The 23685-nt window shown below is 47.6% G+C and overlaps 1 protein-coding gene across 1 annotated transcript in view; it reads left to right on the top strand.

Annotated features, from left to right (window-relative positions):
• The window catches only part of GABBR1 (gamma-aminobutyric acid type B receptor subunit 1), a 130150-nt gene that overhangs the window by 94836 nt on the left and 11629 nt on the right, over nt 1–23685 (top strand). The gene's annotated exons all lie outside the window — the stretch shown is intronic.

Below are 23685 nucleotides of genomic sequence, written 5' to 3'. Positions count from 1 at the left end.
ATATTGTTTGGTTCTGTTTCTGAATACAAACATCTAGACAGTAAATGACATCCCTGTATTTCATCTTCCCTTATGAGCCGGGTGCGCAGGTTTTTTATTTATATTTTTATTTTGGTTACTGATGCAGTTTTTCACATTTTTTTTTCTTCTGCCGTGCGGCGCTGCGGTGCTTCACGCTACCTGGATGTATTTAATATGTCTAATAACTGGTGATACACGTGAAGGTTGACACGTTGGCTAATTTTAATTGCATGAAGGTTTTTTTTTTTAATGATGGGCTTGCTGGTAATTATGCTAAATACATGGAAAATTGATGTAATTTCACGGCTGGCAGAAAGACGTGTGACTGCGGGGATGTCATTATTTTATTATGCATGGCCTGCGCGGAGAATTAACCTGGCCCTATGTCGGCGGTGATCTCTATAGTGTTATTAGCCACGAATATCGGACGCCAGGCGCCCTCGGATGGGGCACAAGGTTAATAATGTACACCCTTCATTCAAAAAATGATGGCTGCGTCCATGCCAATGTGAAGACATTGGGTCCAGGTGTGAGTCAGAAGTCCAGGACTTGGGGGCGCAGCCATGACAGGGACAGGAGTCCTGGAGGAAAGGACTCCTGGAGGACACTACCATAACAGGGACAGGACTCTTAGAGAGCACCATCATGACAGGGACAGGAGTCCTGGAGGGCACCACCATGACCGGGACAGGACTCCTGGAGGAAAGGACTCCTGGAGGGCACTACCATAACAGGGACAGGACTCTTAGAGAGCACCATCATGACAGGGACAGGACTCTTGGAGGGCACCGCCATGACAGGGACAGGACTTGTGGACGACACAGCCATGACCAGGACAGGACTCCTGGAGGGCACCACCATGACCAGGACAGGACTCCTGGAGGGCACCGCCATGACAGGGACAGGACTCCTGGAGGGCACCGCCATGACAGGGACAGGACTTGTGGAGGGCACAGCCATGACCAGGACAGGACTCCTGGAGGGCACCACCATGACCAGGACAGGACTCCTGGAGGGCACCGCCATGACAGGGACAGGACTTGTGGACGACACAGCCATGACCAGGACAGGACTCCTGGAGGGCACCACCATGACCAGGACAGGACTCCTGGAGGGCACCGCCATGACGGGACAGGACTCCTGGAGGGCACCGCCATGACAGGGACAGGACTTGTGGAGGGCACAGCCATGACCAGGACAGGACTCCTGGAGGGCACCACCATGACCAGGACAGGACTCCTGGAGGGCACCGCCATGACCGGGACAGGACTCCTGGAGGGCACCGCCATGACCGGGACAGGACTCCTGGAGGGCACCGCCATGACAGGGACAGGACTTGTGGAGGGCACAGCCATGACCAGGACAGGACTCCTGGAGGGCACCACCATGACAGGGACAGGACTCCCAGAGGGTACAGCCATGACCGGGACAGGACTCCTGGAGGGCACAGCCATGACCGGGACAGGACTCCTGGAGGGCACAGCCATGACCGGGACAGGACTCCTGGAGGGCACAGCCATGACCGGGACAGGACTCCTGGAGGACACAGCCATGACAGGGACAGGACTCCTGGAGGGCACCGCCATGACAGGGACAGGACTCCTGGAGGGTAAAGCCATGACCAGGGCAGGACTCCTGGAGGGCACCGCCATGACAGGGTCAGGACCCCCGGAAATCTTCCCTGATGCAGTCTGGTGTCCTGTAGGTTAATGATTTGTTTGCGGTTAAGGGCGAGTGAAGACGACAATTATGTATACAATTGCCTTGTAGGAATCTCGATATTCTCTGGAGATCTTCACATTTCTATTAAAATATAAACATAGATATTGTTTTTGGCAAGGTTTCAGCTCGTTAGATCAAAGAAGAGACAAATGTTTACTTATTAATGAGATAATGCATTGCTTCCGATATATTATAATAATTCTACAGGTCTGTGGGGACCATAGCAGGGATGTGAGAAAGGGAGAACCGTGCTTAGATATATTCAGGATATTACCGGGAGAAGACATGTGAGCCAGTGTGACCATATCTCAAGTGCAGGGGACGTCTAGTATCGTCATACTGTTGCCTTGGTTTAGTGATTAGAACCACAGACCCTGATGTGCAGAAGAATCAGTCCCCAATAAGTCCATGGTGTCCAGTGGTTTGGTGCATCATTGCCTTGGGTTCACTGGTTTAGTGGAACATATTCGGGTATCCACTTGTCTATTTGCTTAGTCCGTGGTGTTCAGTGGGGATTGGTGCATCATTCCCTTGGGTCCACTGGTTTGATGGGCCATATTCTGGTATCCACTTGTCTATTTCCTCTGTCCGTGATGTGGTGCATCATTCCCTTGGGTCCACTGGTTTGATGGGCCATATTCTGATATCCACTTATCTATTTCCTCTGTCCGTGATGTGGTGCATCATTCCCTTGGGTCCACTGGTTTGGTGGAACATATTATGATATCCACTTGTCTATTTCCTCAGTCTGTGGTGTCCAGTGGTGTCGTGCATCATTCTCTTGGGTCCCCTAGTTTGGTGGCCCATATTCCGGTGTCCACTTGTCTAGTTTCTCATGGTGTCCAGTAGTTTGGTGCCTCATTCCCTTATGTCTCGTAGTTTATTTGCCCATATTCCAGTTGCCAAGTTCCTTAACGTCTTGTTGTTTAGTGTCCAATGACCTAGTGTCTCATTTACCGGTGTCCAAGAGTCTCTCATTTCCTTAGGTCCACTTGTTTGGTGGCTCAGACTCAGATGTCCACCCACTTACCTAGTTTCTCAGTCCCTGGTGCCCAGTGGTTTAAGATCTGGTGATTTATTATCCCATTAACTAGTGTTCAATGGTTTGGTAGCGCAGATTCTGGTGTGTACTTGCCTACTTCCTCACTTCATGGTGTCCTGTGGTTTCGAGCCTCATTATCTGATCTCTTATATTTGGGTTGCCTAAATTCTGTTGTCCAGTTGGCTCAATCCTGAATCCATAGTGTTCAGTGGTTTAGAATCCACTAATCTAGTGTCCCGTTTACTGGTCTCCACTAGTTGGTGCCTCATTCCTCTGTATACACTGGTTTGGTGGCCAGGATTCTGGTGTTCACTGGCCTAATTCTTCACTCCTTGGTGCCAAGTGGTTTGATGTCTACTGATATTTTGTCCAATTTATTGGTTTCCAATGATTTAGTGATTCACTCCCTTATGTCCAATGATATGGTGGCCCAGAATCTGGTTTCTCAGTCCCCAGGGGTTTAGGATGTACGGTTTAATATCCCATTTAGTCTTGTCCAGTAGTTTTGTGGCCCAAATTCTGGTGCTTGTTTGTCTTTTTCCTCAAATGGTTGTGTGGGGTGATGGGATGCCTCATTTCCTTGTGTCAACGGGTTTGGTGGCACAGATTCTGATGTACCGTACATTTGTCTACTGGTTTAGGTTATAAAGATCCGATATAACATTTACTAGTGTACAGCATTTCAGTAATTCTGATGTTTAGTTGTCTAGTTCTTCAGTCCGTGGTATACAACGGTTTTCTGCCTCTTCCCTTATGTCTCGGGGTTTGGTTGCCCAAATTCTGGTATCCAGTTTTCTAGCTCCTTATAACTTGCTGCCCAGTGGTTAAATGCCCAATGATTTAGAGGTGCTCAGTAGTTTGGTGTCTTATTCCCTTATGTCCATTTGTTTGGTGGCTCTGATTCCAGTGTCCAGATTTCTAATGATCCAGTGTCACATTTACTGGTGTCCACCATTTAAGTGGTCCACATTCTAGTGTACATTTGCCTAATTCCCTAAGTGCTTGGTGACCAGTAGTTTAAGATCTAGTAATTAAGCACCCCATTGAGTGGATTTGGTACTTCGGTGGTAAACTGGTACTACACTAGTTTTGTGCTAAATTTCCCTGTATTGACTGGTTTGGTGGCCCCGATTTTGGTGTTCTTTTCTATAGTTCCTCAAACCATCTTGTCCAGTAGTTTAAGTCTACTGGTCTAGTGATTTAGTGTCTCATTTACTGGTTTCAAATGGTTTAATAACTCAATCCCTTGTGTTCACTAGTTTGATGGCCCTGATTTTTGTGTATACGCTTCGCCTTTCTCAGTCCCTGAAGCCCAGAGATTTAGGATCTGGTGATTTAGTATCCCATTTACTGGTGTTCACCATTTTGGTGGGCACAGATTCTGGTGTTTACTTATCTGTTTCCTCAGTCCATGCTGTTCCGTGGTTTGGTGCTTCCTTCACTTATGTGTAATGGTTTAGTTGCCCAAATTCTGATGTCCAATTGTCCTAGTTTCTTATTTTCTTGTGCCCAGTGGTTTAGTCTCCAATGAGCTAGTGCCTCCTTTACTGGTGTCCAAGGGTATGATGCCTCATTATCTTTTATCTACTGGTTTGGTGGCCCAGATTCTGATGTCTAATTGTCCTAGTTAATTTCTTGTGCCCAGTGGTTTAGTCTTCAATGAGCCAGTGCCTCATTTACTGGTGTCCATTGGTTTGATGCCTCATTCCCTTATATCTGCTGGTTTGGTGGCCCGGATTCTGATGTCCAGTTGTCTTAGTTCCTTAATTTCTTGTGCCCAGTGGTTTAGCCTCCAATCATCTAGTGCCTCCTTTACTGGTGTCCATGCGTTTGATGCCTCATTCCCTTATATCTACTGGTCTGGTGGCCCAGATGCTGTTGCAGTTTTGTTAGTTCCCTAAATTCTTGGTGACCTTTGGTTTAGGATTTAGTGATTTAATACCATAATTATTGGTGTCCACTGGTTCGGTGCTTCATTCCTATGTGTACACTGGGTTTGTGGCCCAGATTCTGGTGTCTGCTTGCCGAGTTCCTCAGTTCATGATTCCCCCTGATTTATTGTCTACTGAAATACCGATTGAGTCCTATTTATTGGTGTCAATTCCCTATAATTCTGGTGTCCACTGGTTTAGTATCTAGTACACCATTCTCTGGGGTCTCATTTTTCTTCATGTGCAGTAGTTTTCATACAAGTAAACGTGGTGACGTGGATCTTCCATCCCCAGTAAATTAACTTCTGAACCATTTACACCAGTGACTTAGCATGTAGTCCCTTGATGCCAGTTACTTTGTACCCTATTTCCTAGTATCTGGTGGTTTGGTGCCCAGACTGGTTTAGCTCCTGATTTCCTGGTGTCCCTTGCCTCGGGAAGGTCTTAGCTGTATGTTCACCATTTTTTAGCCCGTCGCCTGCTGTCCATGCTTACACTGCTGTAGATAATACGAACATTCCAGCAGAGTGAAGGCAGATAGACGTAACGTACATGACTGAGGCAGTGATAGATCCAGGAAAGGGTTAAGGAGTAAGGGATGGGGGTTTTTACCTAAGGAATGTGGTGGTGGGCGAGCAGGAGGAGAGATGGGGGCAGGGGCCATATAAGAAATAGGTCCCATGTTAAGGTGTCATTCCTTTGTCCTGGACTTAAAGACTGAACAAGCAGTTGTCCCACCCACCCTCCCTATAAAAAAGGGAAATGTATCAATATCAGGACTTTGCAACACTGTCAATATTCTAACAATGTTATTGGTATTCAACATCATCGGTATTTTATCAACATTATTAGTATTGTATCGTATTGTATTAATTGTTATCAGTAATGTATCCAAATTGACAATGTCATATCAACATATTAATATTGTATTAACATTTTAATATTGTATGTTACAGCAGCATTTGGCGGCGGCGGGATGTGGTTGTTTAAACCCCCTCTTTGTTGGTTGGAGAATTATGTTTTTAATGGGGTCCCTGGGCCAGAGCTCAGCGGACAGTGGAATATGGGTCCCTGGGGAGGAGCTCAGTGGACAGTGGAATAGATGGGTCCCTGGGGAGGAGCTCAGCGGACACAAGGAAAATGATCAAGGGGTATACCCAGATTCCCCCTTGAGCTAGGTGTACACGGCGGAGGGGGATATGGGGCTGGGATTTATAACAACCACATCTCTGGGCCGATAATCTTGTTTTTTCTTATTGATGTTTTTTCTTATTAAAATAAAGGGCTGCTGTGGCCAAAATTTTAATCCATGTCACGCAGTGTGTGGTGTCTTATTTATTAGATTACCAGGAGCGCAATTCACTAGTCCATCAGTCATGTATTTTGCATCATCCTGACACTTTCCAGTCCTGAATCCAGGGTATTCACACATTATAATATATTGTATGTTCTCATTGTGTCGGTATGGGATGTCCCAGAGGGTTTCCTCCGCATATGCCAAAAAAAAAATCCTGAAAAGCTTAATCGACTTCATATAAATTGTCTTTGCAAAGCGCGATGTGGGAGACTTCAATTGTAAGCTCCAGTGATCCAGAGCCCATAAATCCCCCGCACGGGGCTGTCTGCCCTACAGATATAAAGGGACTTAATAACAATTATAATAATATTAGAAATGAAGCAGCCGCCCCCTCTCATCACAGAGAGAAGGCACGGAGAAGCGGCTGTGTCTCCGGCGAGGCATCTCCCGTGGTGAATCAGTGGAGCGGACCATGTCAGCAGATCCTGATGAAATGAAGATTGAGTTGGGGGTGCGGGGGTGTAGCTTTATAGATTGGACGATGAACGCCTTGGGTCAGAATAACATTAGAGGGGGATTACAAGGCGGCAGAGATGAATGGGTGCAGGTTTCTATCGGCTGCATTGGCGTTGATCGAGAGCGAGTCCCGTGGTGAGGAGACTGAAGGCTTCTCACGATCCTGGGACTTGCTGCTAGGTGGCTTTTCCGCGGAGGTGTACTATGAAACTCTCAACCCCGATGCAAAATTTCCAACTGGACCCCAGCCTACCGTGTGCCGGTTATAATACTTATGTCTTCTTATTCAATGGAAGAGTATTCGGGTCCCACGGGGACCTCAACTTAGAAGAGACCACTACATCTACATCTCTGCTACTCCATGCAAGATTTTTCACTAGTCCATCTGATTCCTTCCTATCTTTAGAGGACCTCTATTCCTTTATCAGCAGTTTTACCACTAAAATGTAGGGATCACCGGTTCTTTTAGAGTCCCTCCACCGGTAACCCACCCACATGGTTACCAACAGTCCCAAAATAGACCGGACTGTTGTCAGTTTTCATAAACAGTGACGGCAAATTCAGAAATGTACTAGTCCAAAAAAAAGGGGTAGAGTTTATGTAAATCCCAACTTAATGTGGGAATGTGGGCAGCTCCACGATGTTTGGGGTAATTTCTGGGAGTGGGACAAAGATGTTGAGTATGACATTTCTTCTGCTGTGTTTTTCCGACTAGTTCTTTGTATAAATGGCTCGGTCATAGTGCACAAGGTGCTTTGATGTAGGAACGTCCACATGATAGGGACTATAGATTTATATTGGTGTCATACAGAGTAGATTTGTGGTGACTTCTTCTGGTCCTCAGTCTGGTCCTCCGAGGCAGCCAAATTGGACCACGGCAGTTTTCATATTTCCTCGGCCCGGTATCCTGGGTGCCTTTTGGACTTATTAGTCACTAGGTCTCACACCGTGATGTAATAACGACAAAGGGCCGAGTAAATGTAAGAGGAACCCAGTATGGCAGCACCAGTCGTGAAGACTACAGAGGACCAGCTACCTGTCTGGAACCAAAGCAGCGTGAACCTTCTTGATCAACTCTAGCGTCTTAGTATTGACCTGTTCAACACCGACCCACAAGACTGCCAGGACCCAACAACCACCATTTTTCCCCCCCTAGAAAGACACAACACCGTTCTTTTATAAATTAAAATACTTTTATTTGAATTTTCCATTTTTGGAGAGAGGCATGGGGAAAAAACCACTCTCATCTTTTGGCATAAAATTTGGTCGCAGCTTTTAACCAGGCATTAACTTGCCAACATCACGGGGTTCAGGCAAATGTACCGCCTTCCGGCCGTCCGGCGCGGGTATTTCACCACCACTTTTCCTACCCCTTCCGCTGCTGCGACTTAAAACACAGTAAACTCCAACAAACTTGGAAAACAAAAAGGGAGGGAGGGTGGGAAACAGGTCCGGGTCCTGCAGCCGAGAGGCTGGAAGCTGGGCAGCCCGATGATATGTATCCAGGAGGCGGGGCTTAGGCCAGTCACACCACAGGAGGCGGGGGCGGCAGGTCAGTGTCTTTCCAGGGGGGAGAACTTTATTTAAACATGCAGAGGGGCCAGCAGTCAGGGGGCAGCATCTCAAGTTTCTGGCTGCAGTGCCCCTCAGACTGCCAGGACCCAACAACCACCATTTTTCCCCCCCTAGAAAGACACAACACCGTTCTTTTATAAATTAAAATACTTTTATTTGAATTTTCCATTTTTGGAGAGAGGTATGGGGAAAAAACCACTCTCATCTTTTGGCATAAAATTTGGTCGCAGCTTTTAACCAGGCATTAACTTGCCAACATCACGGGGTTCAGGCAAATGTACCGCCTTCCGGCCGTCCGGCGCGGGTATTTCACCACCACTTTTCCTACCCCTTCCGCCAAGGAGCAGCACAGCGCCAGCAAGCTGCGACCCCACCCAAAAACTGAAATACCTGAGCCGTCCCAGGAATTTCCGCAACCACCATATCCACAACATCATCATTTGGGATGTACCCATCTGAGCTTAAGGACAGCCAAATATTGCCTTCCAGCTGGCGGTGCCAGACCAACAACCTTTTTTTTTTTTTTTTTTTTTTTTATAAACACTTTAACAGCACAACTTGGGTAGGCCCTGATCGCACATGCGCCAGGAGAGATCCATATCACATTCTTCCTTAGCGCCTTGCCCCCTGGGCCAGAGGGTTACCTTCGGCCGGATCGTTGTAACACTCCGAACGAAAACAGGGAAACTTGTACCTCTGTGACCAGATAAGGGTAAGAGGCCTAGCTAAACGGCCTTGGACCAGATACTTGAAGCCTATGTGTATCACCAAGTCGGTTGGAGAAAAGAGAGCTCACACAATCTTGATCACCTCTGATAGACCCACAGCTGAGCCAAGCCCCGGCAACCTCTCCAATTACATCCACTGTAAAGGGAACCAAGGACCGACCACCAACACGAAGAGGCGAAGATCCGCTCTCCTCGCAGCCAACATATATGGAAGTAACCTCGGACCCAGTCACTAGGCCGACTTAGATCTGAAAGGAAAAACACTGTCAGAACAGAGAATTCTCGTAACCATCAACGCCTCTTCTCTCCAAGGTGGTACTGGCAAAACCCAAAACCCCCTTTTTTTTTTTTTTTTTTTTTATATAGAAACAAATCACAATCATATCATTTTACATTAGCCCTGTACGCTGTTCTGAATCTTCTTACGTGCCTGATAAAAAACGATTTCAAAACCAACTCGGTCCTAACGTCCCTCATAATGCATTTCAATTGCAGTCACCTAATCCACTGAAACTGTGCTCATGTATACTGGCCCCTGAAGCCTTGGAATACCCCAACTCTGGGAGAGTTCGTACCGGGTACCACGGCTGGCAAACACCGAAATAACCAGGAACCGTCGCATTACCGACCAAAACCAGCCCACAAAAAGGAGGACTAAATCCGTGACGCTAAATTGAAGGGCCGTCGTCGTGGGTAAAAACTGGTACCATCACACCCGCTCGCCTAATAGACATAACCGACACCGTCGGGACACCCGCCGAGTGATGGAAAAAGAGATCCAAAACATCAATGTATAGATTTGCAATGGGGCGAACAATCCAAAAACCCCCCCTTTTTTTTTTTTTTTTTTTTAAAACAATCTACGGCTAGAAAAGAATAGGCCTGCTGTGCTCCACTCACTTACCATAATCATCCAACCCTTCAATACCTTACACCCCACAAGACCCTCATCGCTTCAGTACCGTTCCACAATTTAAAAATGGGAATACCGACCTCGTAACAGGTTGCTTGCAACCGAAAATGGTGCACATTCGTTGAATACTGCAGGGCGTGTATTACTAGAGGGTGGCTTGGAAAATCGTCACGCACATCAACCACCGGAGCAACACCCGCTGAATAACGTACCATAGAACCGTCAGGTCAATGCAAAATGGGGGCCCAGATCATAGGCCTAACTTCACCAAACCCCTACCATCTAGCTGAGAACTCCAAACCTTGATCCTGCTGGTGGGTTGAGTTACCAAAATACCTGAGATTGGGATTGCAATAAGGTGAGCGATACTAACCCGGAAACCAGATGCCTGTTTTGCCTTCAACCCTGCGTTGACCCATAGGCATTCCAAGCCACAAAAAACCTAATCAGCCTGATTACTTATTTGAGGAAGGAGCTGTAGTTGGTTAAGGCTTTTACCCACCGGCATCGTCGGACCACTGGTCATTCTCCTATTTCCCAGTCCACCCCCCCTTTTGTTTAGCTGGAACCTAAATAGGGGGAAAAGCGCAATCAAAGTTAGGTTACCGGACCATGCCCCCCGGGCCCAGCATAAGGAGCATTTTTTTTTTTTTTTTTTTTTTTTTTTATATATAACTATATAAACATATATTGCAAATAATCCCAAACAGCTGGCCCTGCAACGCCGTAATACTCCATCTACAAATCTGTCTGTTCCTGCTCTTGAAACTATTATGGCATGGCACGGTAGCTCAGTGGCTAGCTGCAGCCCTGGGGTCCTGGGCCCAAATCCCGCCAAGGACACCATCCGCAAGGAGCCTGTACGTTCTCCCCGTGACTGCGTGGGTCTACTCCGGGCACTCTGGCCTCCTCCCACACCCCAATAAACATACAGGTAGGGAATCCAGACCGTAAGCCCCAATGGGGACAGCGTCCCCAATCCATGCAAAGCACACGAAACTAAAAGTGAATTTATACCTTTTAGGATATTTATGTGGAAGTAATTGTCCAGAAAATATTAGTGGGCATAATTATTATGCGAATAGCTAACCTTGCCGGTTTACCCATCTCACTTGTTTATTTTTGGTTACTACGGTAAGGAAAACCAATTAAAACATACGTAATTAACCAAAGAGGGAAAATCTAGTAAAAAAAGGCTGAAAATTACTTCTCTAAAGAAGAGAAGCAATTTTTGAAAACAATCACGCCATGCAAATGAAGTGACCAGACAGGGAGGCCTCTGGCTGTGTAGTCGTGGCAGCACTATGGTGCAGGCACATCCCTGGCTTCATCACTTCTCCAGAGTTAAAACAGTGTGTGTCAGTGTCTTCGTTCTCCATTACACAAAAAGACTTCAGGCAGGAGTTGAATGCAATAAAAGAGAACATTTATTCAGCACAGTCCTATAATCCGAACAGCAGACAGTAAAGAAACAGGCAGTTGTAGACTTTCAGTGGAGCTGGGGACACCCTGACCAAACGCCACCTCGGGTGGGGATATGCCCTCCGTACTCTACTTCCTTCGGGCGCCCACTATTCAGCCAAGCATACACCGGACCCACACCGGCAGAATAGGCTCTGAGGTTGCGTCCACCTCCTTATCTCCGGTGTCCCGTGCTGTTTCGCTCACACTCTGCCCAAGTGCACACACTGCTGTCCCGGATCTCTCAGCTCGACAGACACTCCGGTAAAAACCACTCCGGTCAGCGGATCACGGCAATATTAGTGGAGCTGGGGACACTCTGACCAAACGTCACCTCGGGTGGGGATATGCCCTCCGTACTCTACTTCCTTCGGGCACCCACTATTCAGCCAAGCATACACCGGACCCACACCGGCAGAATAGGCTCTGAGGTTACGTCCACCTCCTCCTCTCTGGTGTCCCTTGATGTTCCGCTCACACTATCGCACTTGCCGCTGCAGATGCTCGCACTCCGCTGACCCGGATCTCTCTCCTCCACACACATTCAGACGTCGCCTAGATATCCGGCCGACTCCTCCTCCCCGGTGGCAACAGCCGTCCCACCCGGCCACTAGGGGGTGCCCTAACACATCACATAAAAACATAAAATTCAACACTTTTAATAATCACAATGCCGGGTAGCTATGCTAAACAAGTAGGGGGTAGGCCCACCCACTACATGCCTCCCCTCTTAAAAATCCGAGCCTCCCGGCAAGGCTCTAAAACTTTAAACATATTAGCACATAAAAACCTTCTGGGTCAGTCCTCAACAGCGGCACCAGTTCAGCGGCGCTCCCGGTCTTTAGGGACGCTTTATGGCGCAACAGCGCTCCCGGTCTCTGGATAGCGCCCGGAGGCTCAACAGCGCTCCCGGTCTTAGATGTGCGCCCGGAGGCTTCAATAGCGCTCCCGGTCTTTGCTGGAGGTGCCCGGAGGCTTCAATAGCGCTCCCGGTCTTTGCTGAAGGTGCCCGGAGGCTTCAATAGCGCTCCCGGTCTTTGCTGAAGGGCAACAGGCCCGTAAAACTTTTCAACAAAAGCAACTTTCTGCCGGTTTACAACAATTCCGGTCTTCACAGGTGCTGGAGCGAACAGCTTACTCTGGGGGCCAGGCTCTCTTCCATTCTTCCGCTTGAGCCTGGATATAGGCCCCCAGAGATTGTCCTGGCTGGCGGCGGATCCGCCTGAAAGACACCGGAGCGTAGCACGGCTCCCCCGGCACAGCTGCTGCAGCACCTCTTGGCGGTGATGGCGTCTCTGCCCGGGACGGTGGTGGTGCGGCGGGCGACGCGTCCAGCATGAAAACTGGTTTGTTGTTGACATTTTGCGTCACCGCCACCACGGTTGGAAGCTTCTCCGGATCGAGGGCTGGCTCTGCCACTGTTTCCGGGGCAGCCGTCGGTACGCGCCGGGGTTGAGGAGGCGCGGCCGGTCTGGTCCGGCTCTGTCGTCGCTCTTGCTGCTCCTCCCACGCAATCTCCTCCTGCCACTGCTCCGCTTCCCGGGTGGTGGGCATGCGGGAAACACACACCGCAAACAGACCGCGGCTACCTTTGTCCGGCAAGAAGCTGACTTTCTCGCCCGGCCACAGGGTATGGAGTCGCTTGGGGAGTCCTTCTACGTCCAGGTGAACTCGGTTGTAGAAGTAGTCATCCCCGGTCTCTACTTCACGGATGAATCCATACCCCTCCTGCTGGTTGAACTTAACAACCACCCCGGTCACAAACTGCTGGGCCAGATCCTCTCCACCGGGACCGGACAGCATTTCCCGGACTATGGTCTCAGCCAGGAGCCGTTCCCGGACGGGATCAGGCTTCGGGGGCGGAACACTGGGGCGCGCCTTCTCCGGCGGGGCGATGACTGGGTCCCAGAAGAAGCCCAGGTGGTCCTCCTCTAGACGCCCGGCTAACTCCTCGGCCGACTCCGGCGCCGGGACAAATGGTGTGGCGGCGGCGTTAAGCTGCAGGGTGTCCCATGGGAAAGCAGCAACCCCCGGACGGCTTGGCATGGGCGGGGTAGCATAGGTCGCCTTCACTTCTGTAATGGTGCTCCCGGTTTGAGCGTCCCATGAGGTCTTCCAAGAGACCTTGTCCGGTCTTGTAGAGCCTCCCGGCCCAATGGGGAGATCCGCTATCGCGGCCTCGTTAGCAGGGGCGAACCGGGGTCGGCCTCGGCCAAGGCTGATGAGGGCCATAGTCGTCGCCAACTCCGCAGGTTGCCCAAAGTTCTCCATCTCGGTTCTCAACGGAATCGCTGGTAATGGCGGTGGTGTCGACGCTAAGACTGGAGGAAGTGGAGGCGGGTCTTCGTTTCCCGCTCTTGAACAAACTCCACCCCCAGCCTTGCGCATCATCTCGACTCCTCCGCTGAGGTACTTTTTTTCCCTTTTCTTCGTCTTTAATGCCCTGGAGCTGGCGCCTCCCCTCTTTGGGCGGAGTACTCTGTCCTTTTTCTTCGGCGCCGGCCAGCCCCAGGCTCTTCTTTTGGCGCCAATTTTCCGCGCCTTCTCTTCCTCACAGATAACGGCCTCCTTGCCGCCATCTTGTACCCGGTCCAACGCTACGGGTACTAGGTTCTCTTCCCACCACGGGACTGGAAATCTTGTATCATGGTCCGGATCTTGTGCTTCAGGCACGACCTGATCTCCAGTCTCTTGGGTCCCCAGCAGGGGACTCGTATCCTGCCGACTACGCCACATGAAGTGACCAGACAGGGAGGCCTCTGGCTGTGTAGTCGTGGCAGCACTATGGTGCAGGCACATCCCTGGCTTCATCACTTCTCCAGAGTTAAAACAGTGTGTGTCAGTGTCTTCGTTCTCCATTACACAAAAAGACTTCAGGCAGGAGTTGAATGCAATAAAAGAGAACATTTATTCAGCACAGTCCTATAATCCGAACAGCAGACAGTAAAGAAACAGGCAGTTGTAGACTTTCAGTGGAGCTGGGGACACCCTGACCAAACGCCACCTCGGGTGGGGATATGCCCTCCGTACTCTACTTCCTTCGGGCGCCCACTATTCAGCCAAGCATACACCGGACCCACACCGGCAGAATAGGCTCTGAGGTTGCGTCCACCTCCTTATCTCCGGTGTCCCGTGCTGTTTCGCTCACACTCTGCCCAAGTGCACACACTGCTGTCCCGGATCTCTCAGCTCGACAGACACTCCGGTAAAAACCACTCCGGTCAGCGGATCACGGCAATATTAGTGGAGCTGGGGACACTCTGACCAAACGTCACCTCGGGTGGGGATATGCCCTCCGTACTCTACTTCCTTCGGGCACCCACTATTCAGCCAAGCATACACCGGACCCACACCGGCAGAATAGGCTCTGAGGTTACGTCCACCTCCTCCTCTCTGGTGTCCCTTGATGTTCCGCTCACACTATCGCACTTGCCGCTGCAGATGCTCGCACTCCGCTGACCCGGATCTCTCTCCTCCACACACATTCAGACGTCGCCTAGATATCCGGCCGACTCCTCCTCCCCGGTGGCAACAGCCGTCCCACCCGGCCACTAGGGGGTGCCCTAACACATCACATAAAAACATAAAATTCAACACTTTTAATAATCACAATGCCGGGTAGCTATGCTAAACAAGTAGGGGGTAGGCCCACCCACTACACAAATGTACAGAAATATACTTCTCACATTTCGATAAAACTATCTGTGACCAATATAGATCCCTTCTTTCAATTACAGCATTAAATTAGGGTGTATAACAGGGGGTTTAGATCCCGTGATCCCATCATATTGTCACTAATCACTAAATCACTTGAAGGGTCAGTTAACAGGTGGCAACCAGATTATTACAAGGAATGGAGGCCGCCTGTATTAAAATAAGGTTGAAAAAGTAAGATATGTTTAATTTCGGAAAGACGTCTCAGAGGAGATCTCATTTGTACCTCTTCCGACAAGTCTACAAGCTGCCGTAACCCTCCGTCTGATACAGCGCCGCACAATCAGCTCTGTCATCTACTGTATCCTCACCTATCCCCTGTAGACTGTGAGCCCTCGCGGGCAGGGTCCTCTCTCCTCCTGTACCAGACTGCGCCTTGTACGGTTTATGATTATTATACTGGTACGTATTATGTAAAACCCCTTTCACATGTACAGCGCCATGAATTATATGGCGCTATAATAAATAATAATAATTTGTATAAATACCCGTGTGCTCAATATAAATAAACTGGCACCAGACTTAATCCTCCGAGATAGGGAAAGCTTCTTTACAGTTAGAGCGGGTAGATTGTGGAATGCTGTCTACAAGGGGTAGGAATGCTAGATACCATCACAGCTTTTACCAGAAAAAAGGGGGAGGGCGATTCCCTCAGCACCAATAACATTGTTTGTTATAAATAACTTAGTGACCACATGTAGAGCTGGGCGGGAAGCCTGTTACCTGTGACATCACGTTATCCTCCCTAGGGGCACTTATCCCACCCCGCATTCCCCATCAGGGTACTCACCTGGTGATTCAGGAAATGGCAAGACGACTGGATCTAGATCTACCCACGTAACGCCTGCTACGACGACGCTCACACCTATCCAAGGGTTAAGATGACAGACTCCGGACATGGTGGCTACCCATGCCAAAGCTTGCTACCGTGACCCCTGCACATGACCGTACAACGCGATGGTCGGCACCGAACCCACCGCCGCCATAACATGCTGAAACCACTGTGTGACAACGGTGAGGGGCTGTTAACAGTCACCATTGTCATAATGTCAAATGGGGTGTGTTTTGGCCTGGGAGGGGGCTCGGTGTAGGTGGGGTATCAGCAGGAGGGAAAACACGCCACCTGCTGACTGTTGCTTCTTGCCCCTGTTCACTATCAGCCCCCCTCAATTTGAACATTGAAGTCCTAACAGAATCCCTTAACCCGCCCGCTCACTGGGAGACCCACATGGTCCCCGGTTCATTCCCAGGCTAGCCCCCTTGGCATTCCCGGGGCATACAAACGGAGGGGAGGGGAAGTTCAGTGCGTGTGGGATGGGGTGATTTGAACTCTTGCAGGTTAGTGCCTGCATACTACATTCCCCCCCACCGTGCCTCCAACCTGCGCTGTGACAGGGGCTGCACTGAGTCTGCACTTCAATTAGGCTGTGTGCGTAATTCATGCGTCCTGCGTCCCCTGCACAGTCTATGGAGACTGTGCAGAGGCCGTACGCATGTGGCATATTAGAACGCAGCGATTCAGCTGGGGCCCGAATCCCTGTGTTCTAAGAAGTGACATGTCACTTCTTCCGTGCGCTCTGCCGGCAGCTCCTGCTCTGTCTATGGCAGGAGCTGCAGGCTGAGCGCACGCTCTCTGCCGGCACCATGCGCCTCAGAACGGAGCTTTTCAGCTGTGCTCTGAAGCGCACCTTTTAGGTGCCGTGCAGAGCGCACACAGCCCTAACCTGCTCCTCATCAGTACAGGCGGCGGTGGCTGGGCGGCGGGTGGGCGGGGCCAAAGACAAAAAGCGCGAAGCGCTCTTTTTCAAACTTAATGGCGGCTCAAGCTGACCGGCGGGCGGGTAGTTCCCTCAGAACGCCGCTCGCCGGCGCACATAGCTTGAGCCTCAGCATGGAGGGAGCCGCTCACAGCTAAAAGCGCCGTGAGCAGGACGCTTTCCTCCATGCTGATTTTAGGGGAGGATGGAGGGAGGGAGGGGGTAAAGGGTGTTTAAATAATAAAATAATGATAATTAAATAATGACGAGCACAAGCGGACCAGCGGGCGGGTAGTTCCCTTAGAACGCCGCGCTCACCGGCATACATCGCTTGTGCCTCAGCAGAGAGGGAGCCGCTCACAGCTAACAGCGCTGTGAGCTGAAACGCTTACCTCCCTGCTGATAGCTCTCATTCCGCATCCAGGAGCGGGTCCCTGTGTCCGGCTGCCCAAACAGGTCCGGGTCCTGCAGCCGAGAGGCTGGAAGCTGGGCAGCCCGATGATATGTATCCAGGAGGCGGGGCTTAGGCCAGTCACACCACAGGAGGCGGGGGCGGCAGGTCAGTGTCTTTCCAGGGGGGAGAACTTTATTTAAACATGCAGAGGGGCCAGCAGTCAGGGGGCAGCATCTCAAGTTTCTGGCTGCAGTGCCCCTCATTATGGCTGAGACCACAAAATCTTACAGGAACTTGTTAAGAGGAGCTGCTTCTTGTATCAGGTGCAATTACACATAGTAAACGACCCCCAAAGAGGCATCATGAACACGTCTGTCCGTCCTTGGCCCGGACTCCTCAGGACTTGAGCTGCTTATGTTTCTAAGGAGCTCATCTGTAAGAAATATGTCATGTTGTAACCCAGAGAGGGGGGGGGAGATATTTTAGTCCCATAATTGGCATTTTGGGTGACCAATTACAGTAGCTGACAGTTTACCTTTAAGAAAGAAGGAATTACCGAGGAGCCATATGGACCTGAGCAAATTCATGTTTCCCCAGTAACGTCCATATCTAGAAAGGAAATTTAATGAGAACACCATTATTTTCTGCTAGATAATTGGAAAAAAATCATTAAAGCCGTCGGCGAAGTCGCCCTTTAAATAAGAGCTGTCACCGCATCTGAAGTGACAGGTTGTGCCCTTATTTTATTCCCCTTCCTACGCATTTTTTTATTTTCTCTTTAGTTTTTTATTTTTTTTTATTTTAATCCACATGTCCTTTTTTTTAGTGCACAATTTTGTGTTTTTTTACTAAGGGGGTGTGGCTCACATGGTTCCTTGGGGGCGTGTCTTTAGATTGCTTGAGTGAGCCACACCCACTTGTAAAGAGCATAATAATTAGCACTAAATTAAAAGGCCCATATCTCTGAGACCATACGGCGGACGTAGGAAAGCAACAAATCCGAATACTCAGGGGAGAAACAGGAGTAATATAAGAGCAGAAACTGGTCACTGTGGACCTGGCGACAGGTCCCCCTTAAATTCCATCCTCTCTTGGATCTAGGTGGTACTGACAGGCATGGCGAGATGAGGATGACAGGAGGAGGAATCAGACTACTGAGGCAAATTGAGAAGCACTGGGGGGGGGGGTGTTGCTGGTTGGCAGCGAGCTATATTTTCCTTTTGCATCGTGTTTCCATGGTAACAGACAGCAACGCAATGCAGGAGCTTCACACGTGCATCTGCATCCCCCCCCCTCCCCTCCTCGTCCCCATGATCACACGTCGAGGTGTATAGATTGAGGCTCATTAGTACCGCACCTCATCATGAGGACGGATGGCGGAGGAAATGACGGTGATCAGACTTAATATAGAAGAACGCTTCTCAGAGATGGAGTTTGACAAATAACAGCTGGTTGCGGCACTCGGCGTCTGGTACGCTGGCATCATCTGATCTGGTGTCTGTCCCCTCTGGTCATACTGTACAGTCAGGGGCCTCATGTGTCTCCATCTTCTCTTATCTCTGTCCAATTTCTTCCATTCCTCTGGTGATGCGTTCAGCAGCGGTAACGATCTGCTGCCTCCGCCTTGGAGCGGATTGTGGGGTGGGGGGGCGGCCACTGCGCTAGGATCCTGGGCTATTATTACCCATCTATGAAACACTTGCTGAGCTGTTGGTTTCTATTGAATCCTTTTGTGCTGCGGCATCTGCCGCAATCTTTACGATTGATATATTTTGGCACAGTGGGAAAAACCCTGACAACCAATTACTGATAATCAGCATCTTAATTGTTATAGAGTGCGCGCCTGTCCCTTTAAATCATTATTAACGCGCAACTTCAATCCCGACTGAGGGTGCAGTAAATATACCGCATTTGTTTTCTTATTCACTTCTGCCACACGGTGCTGCGCAGATTTTCTATTCTCTCCAACACAAGAGAAATGTCTCCTCAGTGGCGCCCCCTGCTAAGTCATTACATTTTTATGAGCTGCCAATAATGTGGGGGAGGGAAATCATATCTGCTTCACACATATTTCCCAAAATCCTGACACTTTCCTGAAATACTGAAAAGAATGTATTTTCTTTACCAGTAGTAACAACTATAATGCTGCAATCGCACCCATGGATAAGTATAATACTGCCTGCTATGTACAAGACTATAGCTACAATAATACTGCCCCTATGTACAAGACATTAACTACTATAATACTGCCTGCTATGTACAAGAATATAGCTACAATAATACTGCCCCTATGTACAAGACATTATCTACTATAATGCTGTTCCTATGTCCAAAAATATAACTACTATAATACTGCCCCCTATGTACAAGAATATAACTATAATACTGTCCCTATGTACAAGAATATAACTACTATAATACTGCCCCTATGTACAAGAATATAACTACTATAATACTGCCCCTATATACAAGAATATAACTACTATAATACTGCTCCTATGTACAAGAATATAACTACTATAATACTGCCCCTATGTACAAGAATATAACTACTATAATACTGCCCCTATGTACAAGAATATAACTACTATAATACTGCCCCTATATACAAGAATATAACTTCTATAATACTGCTCCTTATGTACAAGAATATAACTACTATAATGCTGCCCCTATATACAAGAATATAACTACCGTACTATAATACTGCCTCTATGTACAAGACATTAACTACTATAATACTGCCCCTATGTACAAGAATATAACTACTATAATACTGCTCTTATGTACAAGAATATAACTACTATAATACTGCCCCTATGTACAAGAATATAACTACTACAATACTGTTCCTATGTATTAGAATATAACTACTATAATACTGCCCCCTATGTACAAGAATATAACTATAATACTGCCCATATGTACAAGAATATAACTATAATACTGTCCCTATGTACAAGAATATGACTACTATAATACTGCTCCTATGTACAGGAATATAACTACTATAATACTGCCCCTATGTACAAGAATATAACTACTATAATACTGCCCCTATGTACAAGAATAGAACTACTATAATACTGCCCTATGTACAAGAATATAACTATTATAATACTGCTCCTATGTACAAGAATATAACTACTATTATACTGCCTCTATGTAAAATAATATAACAACTATAATATTGTCCTCTATGTACTAGAATATAACTACTATAATACTGCTCCTATGTACAATAATATACAATAATATAATTACTATAATACTGTACCCTATGTACAAGAATATAGCCCCCATGTACAACAATATAACTACTATTATACTGCCCCTATGTACAATAATATAGCTAATATAATACTGCCCAATGTATAAGAATATAACTCCAATAATATTGCTCCTATGTACAAGAATATAACTACTATAATACTGCCCCTATGTACAAGAATATAGCTAATATAATACTGCCCAATGTATAAGAATATTACTCCAATAATATTGCTCCTATGTACAAGAATATAACTACTATAATACTGCTCCTATGTACAAGAATAGAACTACTATAATACTGCCCCCTATGTACAAGAATAGAACTACTATAATACTGCCCCTATGTACAAGAATAGAACTATTATAATACTGCTCCTATGTACAAGAATAGAACTACTATAATACTGCCCCCTATGTACAAGAATAGAACTACTATAATACTGCCCCCTATGTACAAGAATATAACTACTATAATACTGCCACCTATATACAAGAATGTAACTACTATAATACTGCCCCTATATACAAGAATATAACTACTATAATACTGCCCCCTATGTACAAGAATAGAACTACTATAATACTGCCCTCTATGTACAAGAATTTAACTATTATAATACTGCTACTTATGTACAATTATATGGATTTAAAAAAACGCATAAAAAAATATTATTTGACTTTGATTTTAAACGTTAAAGTAGTTTTTGGGGATTTGTAATGTTATTTTTGGCAGATATTTTGGTTTACGGTAATGGAACGTGCCCCCTGTGCCCACCCTATAATCTGATCCTGGTAATGGCAGTCAGTGAATATTGAAGTCTCCATGACTAAGTTAATATTCTGGACGACATCCATTGCACATTCAGTTACGGCGATTGTACGTACATAAACCAGACAGGTAACCGGACAGTATACCAGTATATGACGGTAATATTACAGATTATATACGACGCCTCGTAGCGGTGTATATAACCTGCTCAATCTTGAAATCCTTATCGCTGCCGCCATGTCTCCAGGCCGGAGCGCGGGATTCTAGGTTATTAGGATAGCGGTGATTTATAATGGCTTATCTCACTAATGTCCTCATTTCCCGTATGACGGCCACTTTGTCTTGGGCTGTTATTAATGTATTTTGGTAAGCGGCCCCCAGTTTGTTGCATTTCAGCCCGTGCCGCGTCGCACGCTTATAGGGTCATAAATCTCGGATTTTGCCTTTTTTCATTACACTGTAGTTGTCACCTTTAAGATAATGTTTTTGGCTGTTTGATAAATCTCAGAGGAATGTAATCTGCAGTCCATAATCCACCGCGCAACTTCTTATAAGATGCAGCTCCTGTCTGCGGGGCCTGAGCTCCGCATAATGTATCCTCGGGACTTCCAATTATACGAAAACTACATTATGGGCGAGATGTTCCCGATTTCTGAGGATTAGAGTCTTCAGGTTTTATTCCAGTAAAGTCTATTCCTTATATTATATACGTTTACATGGACTCTACAGTAGGCTTCATGCATGTTAGTAGGCCTCAGAAACTGAGAGACAGGACTCGTAGCCTATAGCAACCAATCACAGCACAGCTTTCATCTCTCCAGAGCAACTTCTAAAATGAAAGCTGATGTCTGATTGGTTGCCATGGACAATTAAGCAACAACAGAATGAGGTTTCTTGGGCCTAACAGGGGAAGGGATTTCTGAGGGTCCCTCTCCCTTCCCCATTAAGATTGACAACTTTTTAAAGGAGGACGGTGGTTGTTTTGGCATTATGCTGTGTTCAGTTAAATGGATACGACTCCAAATTATGGGATATGAGCACAAATAATACATATGACCCTGTCACCAGACTCGTAAAACCCCAACCCCTTCAATAAGTATATTCTATGCAATAATTAGTGCACCACCTGATCGTATACATGTGTACACCGCCCCTCAATGGTATACAAAATAGCACCGCAAGTGATTACATTTACGGATTCTGTCACAGGAGTAGTCACAATATAAACAAGTATAGACTGTGCCCTACATCCCCAAAATGTCCACTGGAGACCCCCTAAATGTAGTCTCTGAAGTAAATATGTATCTCAGACCAAGTTCCTAAACCATATACTGTACAGACATGATGACTGGCCCAAATTTGATGGCAATGTCGCAGTTTTTGGGAAACAGTCTCGAATTTTGTGGTGTATTGGCATTAAAAGGGGTGAGGTTTCCACATACCCCCCACACACATATATGTATATTTTTTGGTTGAGATTGGGGCGCCCCTGAAATGCCAACAGCAATGTTGGTAACTATGGCCTAAAAAAGGTACAGACCCCAGACCTCAGCCCTGTGGATAAATATACATACTCCAGACCGGACCCTCCTTCATACAGACCTCGATGTATACAAAGCCCAGCCCTCAGACCCCTCCACCCCCTATTTATAAATATATTAGTTATCAACATTGTGTAAAGGGGGCTTTACACGCAACGATATCACTAACGATATGTCGTCGGGGGTCACGGAATTCATCACGCACATCCGGCGTTGTTAGCGACGTCGATGCATGTGACACCTATGAGCGAGTGTTAACGATCCAAAATACTCACCTAATCGTTGATCGTTGATACGTCCTTCATTTTCAAAAAATCGTTGCTGGTGCAGGACACAGGTTGTTCGTCGTTCCTAAGGCAGCACACATCGCTACGTGTGACACCCCAGGAAAGACGAACAACACCGTACCTGCGTCCTCCGGCAACGAGGTGGGTGTGACTTCCATGCGGCTGCTCTTCGCCCCTCCGCTTCTATTGGATGCCTGCCTTGTGACGTCGCTGGGACGCCGCACGAACAGTCCCCTTAGAAAAGACGTCGTTAGGAAGGTAAGTATGTGTGACGGGTACTAGCGATATTGTCCGCCACGGGCAGCGATTTGCCCGTGACGCACAAACGACGGGGGCGGATGCTTTCACAAGCGACATCGCTAGCGATGTCGCTGCGTGTAAAGCAGCCTTTACACCTGCCTGGAACCACAGACTCAGACGGGCTGTAACGGACAGGCTAGAGGAAAGCCGATCACAAAGCAGGACCCCAAGAACCTCAAAACCCTTTAACCCCTATACAGGGATTTGGAATTGCACGGGGCCCCGGAGATCACTACCTGTGAAACACTGCAGTCCAGATGAGAGTAGTAGTCCGGTAGGGTCAAACCAGGAGATGCAGAACAGGGACAAAATCGGCAGACTAGGACTAGGTGATTTTATTCTTCAGTAGCAGGTTCCTACATGCCCATAACACATGGAGGTTTGTAACCCAGAGAGAGACTTCAGTTTAGTGTAGGTACCCTGACGAAGAGGCGAAATATACGT

This window comes from Anomaloglossus baeobatrachus, chromosome 9 (genome assembly GCF_048569485.1).
Source record: "Anomaloglossus baeobatrachus isolate aAnoBae1 chromosome 9, aAnoBae1.hap1, whole genome shotgun sequence".
NCBI classification, from domain to species: Eukaryota; Metazoa; Chordata; class Amphibia; order Anura; family Aromobatidae; genus Anomaloglossus; species Anomaloglossus baeobatrachus.
The sequence above is the reverse complement of the archived record's forward strand: the minus strand, read 5'-3'. Positions and strand labels throughout refer to the sequence as shown.